This window comes from Dermacentor variabilis, chromosome 2 (genome assembly GCF_050947875.1).
Source record: "Dermacentor variabilis isolate Ectoservices chromosome 2, ASM5094787v1, whole genome shotgun sequence".
Classification (NCBI taxonomy): Eukaryota; Metazoa; Arthropoda; class Arachnida; order Ixodida; family Ixodidae; genus Dermacentor; species Dermacentor variabilis.
Genome location: NC_134569.1, coordinates 274768007 through 274777784, shown reverse-complemented (window position 1 = coordinate 274777784; position 9778 = coordinate 274768007). Strand labels below are relative to the sequence as shown.

Here is a 9778-nt window from a genome sequence, read left to right as displayed (position 1 = left end):
CGGCACCCCCGGACTGACCCACCCGGGGGAAATCGGTAGCTGCCTTTTCCTGTCTCTCTCTCCCTACAACCTTCGTCTTTTTCTTACTTTCCACCTTTCCTGTCTCCTTCTCATTTCTTTATTACTTCCGACCTTCCTGACAGCAAGGGTTAACCTTGTGTGAGTAGCCAACCTTGGTTATATCATATTGGGTTATAGCGGCAACGTACAGCTGGCGTTTGCAGGCCCTGTTTTTCAGGCCCTGCAGCGTCCCCTTGTTGGACTCCATGGTGGGTGGCTGGCGTTGCTGCCGAAAACTATACGTCCACACATGGCTACTTCCTTCCCTCCACTACCTGATCGTCCTCAGAAAAGAGGGCGCACCGATGAAGTCTTTCAATTTTTCGGCCGCCAAAAAGAATCGTTCCCGCGTTTCCATGTCATCCATTCTGCAAAACCAGATAAGCCAGTACGAACAATCTCACCCTTCCTTGTTTCCAAGTCATTGACTGCAGCCTTTGGTCCCGGATATAAGGCGTCGCGGATGGCAAGCGGTGATCTCCTCCTGGAGCTCCGCGATCAAAAACAATACGAAAAATTGTCAACACTAGTGTCATTTGGGGAAACCCAAATAATTATAACCCCGCACCGCACGATGAACACCACCCGTGGTGTAGTCTCTGACGATGACTTGACGGAGCTCACTGAGGCTGAACTCTTGGAGGGCTTCAGTGACCAGAATGTTATAAATGTTAGACGAATTAAGATGAGGCGAGATGGAAAAGAGATCAAGACGAAACACCTGATACTCACGTTCGGCTCAAGTGTCCTTCCCGAGTCCATCGACGCCGGTTATATCAAACTTCGTGTTCGGCCATACGTTCCCAATCCTCTCAGATGCTTTAAGTGCCAACGTTTCGGCCACAGTTCACAGAACTGTCGAGGCCGGCTGACTTGTGCCAAGTGCAGTGACAAAGAACATTCCTCAGAAACGTGCCAGAACACTCCACATTGTGTTAACTGTGATGGCGAGCATGCCGCATACTCGCGCGCCTGCCCGTCCTGGAAAAAAGAAAAAAAGAAATTGTGACTATAAAAGTAAAAGAAAATATCACTTTCAAAGAGGAACGGAGGCGGGTGTCATACCTGACTAAGAGCAGCTTTGCCGATGTGGCGCGTAAGGGGGCAACGTCACAACGGTCTCCGGCGGCTGTCCGTCCCACAAGCAGTGAGTCGGCAGTTACGCCATCTGCCCCCGCGGCGGTTGCAGCTAGCGCTGCTCCGTCAACACAGCAGGGGGGACCATCGACCCCGAAGGTGGGCGCAGCTGAGGCTGCCCAAACCTCCCCGGCCCCTCCCAGCGCTGGCAACAGCCGGCGCAGCCAAATCCCGCAGGGTGCCCCATCGACCTCCGGGCTGGTGGGCGCAAGGGTCTTGCCTTCCGAGGGAGGACTCACTCGGAAAAATTCTCGCTCTCAAGAGCATGTGTCCGGCGCCTCGCTAGAGGCAATGGACACTACACCTGTCCTCAAGGCGCACCAAACGCCTTAGGAGCGGCGAGGCTCCCTCGAACGCTCCAGAAAGGGCAGAACCCCCGTTACAGGGCCTCAAAAGAGCTCTGTAACCTAAGACATCACTTCCGTTTCCGTAAACACAGCACCAATTTTCTTTAAATATGGATACTTAAATCATACAATGGAATGTCAGAGGTCTTCTAAAGAATCTTGATGACGTGCAAGAACTCATCCATAAACACAATCCAAAAGTGCTGTGTTTACAGGAAACACACTTAAAACCAAAACACACAAATTTTCTTCGACAGCACGTTACTATTCGCAAAGATCGCGATGATGCTCTCGCATCATCGGGCGGTGTTGCAATTATAATTCAAAAAAGCATAGCCTGTCAACGTTTGCAGCTACGAACGGCCCTTGAGGCAGTGGCGGTTCGAGTCATTCTGCTAAACAAGCTTATCACTATTTGCTCACTTTATATACCCCCACATTATAAACTAAGCAAACATGAATTTCAGTCCTTTATTGATGAATTGCCAGAACCCTACTTTGTTCTTGGCGATTTCAATGCACATAACTACCTGTGGGGCGACCCTCGTATAGATGCGCGAGGACGTCTTCTCGAACAGTTCCTCTTTTCTTCTGGTGCTTGTCTGTTGAATAAAAAGGAACACACATATTACTCTCTTGCAAATAGAACCTATTCTTCCATAGACTTTAGCATAGTCTCCCCGTCTGTACTGCCTGAATTTGAATGGGAAGTTACCGACAATCCTTACGGCAGCGACCACTTCCCTATACTGCTAAGATCACCGAAAGAAAATGAATATCCACCACACGCTCCTAGATGGAAGGTTGAGACAGCTGATTGGGAGGAATTTCGATCTCTGTCTAGTATCTCATGGGCTGACTTGTCTTCGTTAGGAATTGATGCTGCAGTCGAGTTCCTTACAGCATTCATAATAGATGTCACATCTAAATGCATATCCGAAGTGAGTGGCCTGGCATGCAAACGACGTGTACCGTGGTGGAACAGCGAATGTAGGATCGCCCGTATGAATCAGAACAAGGCGTGGGGGTTGCTACGCGCTTCTCCCACTGCAGATAATCTTATGAACTTTAAAAAAATAAAGTCCCAAGGCAGGCGAACCCGCCGACAGGCCAGAAGAGAAAGCTGGCACAAGTTTTTATCAAGTATTAACTCGTTTAGGGATGAGGCCAAAGCCTGGAACAGAGTAAATAGGATAAGAGGGCGGCAAACACATTCACTCCCCCTGGTAAACACACAGGGTGATACACTGCAAGACCAGGCCGACTCACTTGGGGAATATTTTGAGAGCGTGTCAAGTCCAACAAATTATACACAATCCTTTCTCAAACACAAAGAAACAGAAGAACGTAAGCCATTACCACGAAAAGGTCGAGAGAATGAGCCTTACAACCGTCCCTTTAGCATTGCCGAGCTAAGAGCTGCCTTGATCACATGCAAGAGCTCTGCACCAGGACCTGACAGAATTATGTACGACATAATTACGAACGTACACACTGATACACAATTGACTTTACTTGCACTTTTTAACACTATTTGGGCTGCTGGATATCTTCCACTTGCATGGAGAGAAGCGATTGTGATTCCCATTCTGAAGCAAGGTAAAGATCCTTCGTTGGCGTCAAGTTACCGCCCGATAGCCCTCACAAGTTGCATTTGTAAGCTGTTTGAGAAAATGATTAATCGGCGACTCATACATTTCCTGGAATTAAACCAAATGCTTGATCCCTTTCAGTGTGGCTTCAGGCAAGGCCGGTCCACAATAGATCACCTTGTGCGCATTGAGGGAAACATTCGCGACGCCTTTCTACATAAGCAATATTTCCTATCCGTGTTCCTCGATATGGAGAAGGCGTACGACACAACGTGGCGCTACGGAATCTTGAGAGACTTGTCGGGAATGGGCATCCGTGGCAATATGCTCGCCCTAATAGAAAGCTATTTGTCCAACCGTACCTTCCGAGTAAAAGTCGGTAATGCACTGTCACGTCCTTTTACGCAGGAAACTGGTGTACCCCAGGGAGGTGTGCTCAGCTGCACTCTTTTTATTGTTAAGATGAACACACTACGTGCTTCACTGCCACCGGCCATTTTTTATTCCGTATACGTCGACGATATACAAATAGGCTTTAAATCGTGCAACCTCGCAGTATGCGAGAGACAGGTACAGCAGGGTCTGAACAAGGTTTCCAAGTGGGCTGACGAAAACTGATTTAAGATCAACCCCCACTAAAGCTCTTTTGTTCTTTTTACTAGAAAGAGAGGCCTGGCTCCAGATCCTTGTGTTCAACTGAGTGGACATCAAATACCTATCAACAAAGAACACAAATTTTTAGGTATTATACTTGACTCCAAGCTCACTTTTATACAGCACATTAAATATCTTAAAGAAAAATGTCTAAGGACAATGAACTTGCTTAAAGTTCTATCCCACTCAACATGGGGTAGCGACAGGAAGTGTCTGATGAATGTTTATAAGAGCCTAATTCGATCACGATTGGACTATGGTGCCGTCGCATATAACTCTGCCGCTCCGAGCGCACTAAAGATCCTAGATCCTATCCACCATCTAGGTATCCGCTTAGCCACCGGTGCTTTCAGAACAAGCCCGATTCAAAGCTTATACGCGGAATCAAATGAATGGTCGCTCCATCTACAGAGAACTTACATCAGCCTTACATATTTCCTAAAAATACACTCCAATCATCAACATCCATGTTTTAACACTATTAACGATATGACCTGCACTACACTATTCCATAATCGTCCTTCTGTAAGAAAGCCTTTCTCGCTTCGAGTGAGGGAGCTTAGTGATGAGATACATGTCCCACTCCCCGAGCTTCGCCTAATGCATCCAGCCAAGCTGCTACCTCCCTGGGAGTGGCAGCTGATACAATGCGACACATCTTTCATTCAAGTTACAAAGCACGCTCCTGAGGCCGAAATCAGAATGCATTTCCTAGAACTCCAGCACAAGCATTCCTGTGCAGAGTTCTACACAGACGCTTCGAAGTCAAATGCCGGGGTATCCTATGCAGCCGTCGACCCATCCTTCTCGGAATCCGACGTACTGCATCCGGAAACAAGCATATTTACGGCTGAGGCCTACGCATTACTCTCTGCTGTGAAGCATATAAGAAAATCAAAGCTTCCAAAAGCAGCGATCTATACAGACTCCCTAAGCGTCGTGAAGGCCTTGATGTCAGTCTATACACACAAAAATCCTGTACTTAGTGAACTCTACACCGTCTTGTGTAAAGCGTACATATCTAACCAGCGTATCATTATATGTTGGGTGCCTGGCCACAGGAGCATTGAGGGTAACGTTCTGGCGGACGAGATGGCCACGTCAATCGCATCGCAAACTGTTAACCCTACCGCTGCGGTGCCTGTCACAGATCTGAGGCCTTTCTTGCGAAGGAGATTGCGGGACCACTGGCAACGCATGTGGGATGCGGAAACGAATAATAAGCTCCACCTGATAAAACCACAGTTAGGATTCTAGCCCTCTACTACAAAATCGCGCCGAACAGATGTCCTATTCTGTCGTCTCAGAATAGGACACACGTTTGGCACCCATAATTTTCTACTAACCGGAAGTGAGCCTCCAACTTGTGGTAGATGCGGAGAGAGGCTGACCGTACTCCACGTCCTCCTGTAGTGTCGGGAAGCCGAAACTGAGAGAAAGAGACATTTTTCATTAGCATACCGACAGCACATTCCTCTTCATCCTGCAATGCTCCTCGGCCCAGAACCGTTTTTTAATACAGAGACAATCCGAGGTTTCCTGAGAGATGTGGTCTTACATGTTATTAGCCCCATGCATTCCTAGCGCTTCCTCTCTTTAGAGGATGCCGCTGGGATAGTTTTACTGTATAGCACATGCCTCCAGACCCTTGTGTTTCAAGGGCTCTAAGGAGGCAGTAGTGCTCTATCATTTCTTATAATCTGATGTATTTTACCTATCATATCATTCTTTTTAAATACATATAAATGTTCATAGTACAAGTCATACGTCATCGCCATAATTTTATTATACAGGTTTTACGCACTTCAGTGCGTATATTTTAAGGCCCCTTTACAGCCACGTTGCACCAACTTCATAGTAATCATAAGTACACTGCAAACCCATTAGCACAGGCATGGCGCTCTTTGGCCATACCTGGCCCTTGCGCCAAAAAACCCCATACATCATCATCTCCATGATCCACTCCGGGTGCAGAATCTCTCTAGACAATGTACCGTTTGTGGTTGTCAATGAAACCGTCAAAGTCTGCATATTTGGAACGGAATACTACAGAAAGACTCTAGAGAAAAACAAAGACCAGATATGTTACATGATGATGCACTTGCGAACGTTTCAGTCTCATGCAGATATCCAGCAGCATTCCAAATTTAAAGATTGTGTACAGGCAGTGTAAAGAGGATTTTTTTTAGGTTAGGTTACTTTAGGTTTACACCAGAAATAAATATTCTTGATTTCATTTACAGGGTTCAAGCACCACTGACTGGCCGAAGGAGGTGTACGAGAAGAAGCGACTGAACCTCCAAGGCACAAAGAAGAAAGGGTGTGCAGCAACAATGAATTAGAAGTGGATTGAATTGTACACAGATTTCCAGGTACGTAATGTGCAACCACAAGTAAACAATGTTTGCAGGTTATTTTCTGGGCACCTTTATCATGGCATTTATGTCTGCAAGCAGACATGAAACAAGCAGTTTAAAACATTACTACATTGTCCTTGCAGTGGCTCGTGAGGAATTTGTAGCTTACGTCCACTATCATTGCTTCTACTTCTGGTGATAGTAGGGAGTTTTAGTAGAGGGATCCGATAAGGATGCCTTCTCTCCCCTCTGACAGCCCTGAACACGCGTTGTGCATCGTTATGGTATCGTTATCGGGGCTAAAGAGCGGTCTGGTAAAACTCCCTAATATCTGCTTTTCCTGTTGCCCTTGGTGCACAGTGCAGGCAAATTTGTCGTGGCATAAGATGGGGCACGTTAGACTTGGTTGACGTATGCTAAATGAAAGGTTTGTTTGAGCTAGTTGGTTTACTAGCTCAAGCAGCAATGATCATTATGGGTTAAAACAGCGTGCCAATATCAGGACAAAGTGAAGACGAGACAGAAGACAGCACTGAACTAACAACAGAAAGTTTATTTCCACTATTTCCAGTATATATACGAGTACACGTTGGAAATAGCAAAAAAAAACAGTGCGGAAGATAAAGAGTACAACACATACAGTCTCGGCATCCAAGCCGAGGCTGTATGTTTTGTACTCCTTTTATCTTTCGCACTGTGCTTATTTTGGTATTTCCCACTTGTATATATAATGGGCAAGTGGAGATAAATTTCCAGTTGTTAGTTCAGCGCTGTCTTCTGTCTCGTCTTCACTTTCTTCTCATCTTGTCGCGCTGTTTTAAACCATAAAGTATGCTCAATATACGTAACAATGCCTACTTTCTAGGTGGACCTTCCCCAGCCACGCGGCCAGACAAAAGAGGTTCGGCTGAAAGCAGACAAGGCCAAGCAGCTGCAGGAGGTGCTTGACGCAGAGCAGCAGAGTGTGGCCAAAGAGACGCGGATATACATTAAAATTGCCAACTGCGGTTCCCATCGTAACCATGGTTTCGATGACACGGAAGCTTTTAGCCAAAACATGGACAGGAACATTGCTGAGCGAATTCAAATGTTCGCAAGGGAAGGAATTACATCTGTATCAGATGTGAAAAAGTGTCTGCACTATTACTTTTAGCTTTTAGCCAAAAGATGGACAGGAACGTTGCTGAGCGAATTCAAATGTTCGCAAGGGAAGGAATTACATCTGTATCAGATGTGAAAAAGTGTCTGCACTATTACGTGCACAACGTACTTTTTTCAAACAAGGAAAAGCCTGATAGCAGCTGCAGGGCCTTTTTCCCAACACATCGCGATATCAGCAACCAGATCCAAGCTGTTCTTAAGAAAGACCGCTTCAGTACAGTCGATCAAGAAAATGCTAGCATCCTTATTGAAAAGATCAGGGGTGAGCAACCCGAATCCTCCATTTTCTATCGGCCATATGCAGCACGCAGCTGCGTGGGTAGCAACGACTCGAAGAACGTGGAAGAGAGCATTGCCAGCGAGTGCGAAGACACGTTGCTGTTCTGCTTCCAGACAAAGTTCATGAGAAACATGCTTAAAAAGAATTGAGGCTCAGTAGTTTGCCTGGACGCAACACACAAGACTAGTAATTATGCCTTACCACTTTTCTTGCTTGCTGTGAAAACATCGCCGGGATACACACCAGCTGGTGTGTTTATCGTACAGTTTGAGACGACCCACTGTATCGCTGATGCTTTAGACGTTTTCAAGCAGTGGTGTGATAACTGGTCCCCACAGTACTGGATGGTAGATTACAGCAAGGCAGAAATAAGTGCCATTAAGCAAGTGTTCCCAGAGAGTCAAATATCCATCTGTCACTTCCATAGACTACAAGCATGGCAATGGTGGCTGCGCAGAAAGGAAAACAGTATATCCGATCCGGATGATGCCCTGATACTCATGAAACGCTTAGCCAGTGCTTCAAATTGGGATGAGTTTGACAAGGCATTTGAAGTCCTTCTCGCCTCAGAGTATTGGAAAAACGAAAAATTCCGCAGTTACATTGAAGCAGTGTGGCTGTCTGTAAAGGAGCTGTGGGTCATGTCTTACAGGCTGGAGTTTGATGTTGTCTTGACCACAAATAACGGCATTGAGGCCCAAAACAGGGTGTTGAAGGCACAGTATGTGAAAAGTGCCAGTGGGAAACGGTCGTTAACCTCCCTAATCACAGCTGTCGTCCATGGCTACCTTCCCGACAAAGAAGTGAAATTCCATGAGGCAGCAAGGAGGCAATCATCAGTGTACAGACAGTACAGTGAAAATATTCCTGCATACCTGCACAACCGGCTTCACGGGTTTGTTAAATATATGCTGAGACGGCCCGTTAACGCAGAGGAATACAGCCACACAGACATGAAAGAGCTGCCCACTGAAGGCATGTTCTCGGTTCATTCTGAAAGAAGTGATGATGATGTGTACACAGTCGACTTCACCAAGCCATCGTGTACCTGCGCCGACTTTAGAAAGCACAAGTGCCCATGCAAACACTTTTGTGTTGCTTTTAAGTACAGCGACAGGTGGCGCTTTTATTCTCTTTCGCAGAGTTACCTCAGTCGACCGCAAATTACACTTGGAAGCTGTCTAGAATCAGAAACAGGTTCTGAGATTCCCCTTGTCAATGAGCCCAGCCCTTCTGAAGTGTCTTCACAGGCTCTTGGTACAGCAGTATCAGGGCCAGACATTCCCTTTGCCAATGAGCAAAGCGTTTGTCAAGTGCCTTTACAGCCTGTGGTTGCTATGGTTCCTGGGACAGCAGTCCCCTCAGTCTCGGAGTTGCGCAAATGTATAACCGAGCAACTTGAAAAGTGCAGTTCCCTCCTTTACTGCTGCCACGACGTTCAAACACTGTTGGAGGCTAGGGGCTTATTGCAAGTCACTTTCCCTAAGTTGGCCGAATCTGTGCCACAGAGTTCTGGCCTTAACATTCGGGGCTCACCGACAAAGGGAGGCTCGTCTCTGAAGCCTCTTCCAAAGAGGCCTATAGTGTGTTGTCACTCTGCCATTGATTCGTTGATTCTTCACATGAGCTTTGGCTCGGGCTGCTAGGAAAGGGTCAGGGGAAAACTTCAGAGATTGCCACTCAGTGTTTCTCTTATTTTCATTTTTTGAAGGAATTGCCAACTTTACAAAACTCAATTTTTACCATGCATAACTTGAGTTTAAGCAGAGTGTTTTAAATATGTGTAAATGTGTTTTAGAATGTTTAAAGCCTTTAAGATTAATATACCATGTTTTATACTAGACTCCATTATAGTCATGTAATTGCAACATTGGCAACGGCTGTGTATGTGTAGAAATATTGCCTTAATGTTGAGACACGTAGCATAACACTCGGGGCGTGATAAATCGCTGCGCTCTATCGCTGGAGCGCTAGAAAAGGGCTGCATCGCCTTGCTTTGCACGGGCAGTCTCCTCGAGCTAACACCGGTCGCAACAAAGATTTTCTGAAGCTGAGACGCGTCGCATAACACTCGGGGTGCGATATATAGCTGCGCGCTCTCGCTGCAGCAGTAGAAAAGGGCTGCATCGCCTTGCTTTGCACAGGCAGTCTTCTGGAGCTCACACCGATCACAATAAAGATTTTCTAAAG

The 9778-nt window shown here is 46.3% G+C and overlaps 1 long non-coding RNA gene across 1 annotated transcript; it reads left to right on the top strand.

The window, feature by feature from the left end:
* The first annotated feature begins 3765 nt into the window (after nt 1–3765).
* Nucleotides 3766–7219, top strand: LOC142571277 (uncharacterized). Its single transcript, XR_012825834.1, has 3 exons — nt 3766–3878; nt 6034–6162; nt 7013–7219. It is a non-coding gene; the product is annotated as an uncharacterized LOC142571277 (long non-coding RNA).
* Nucleotides 7220–9778: the final 2559 nt, after the last annotated feature.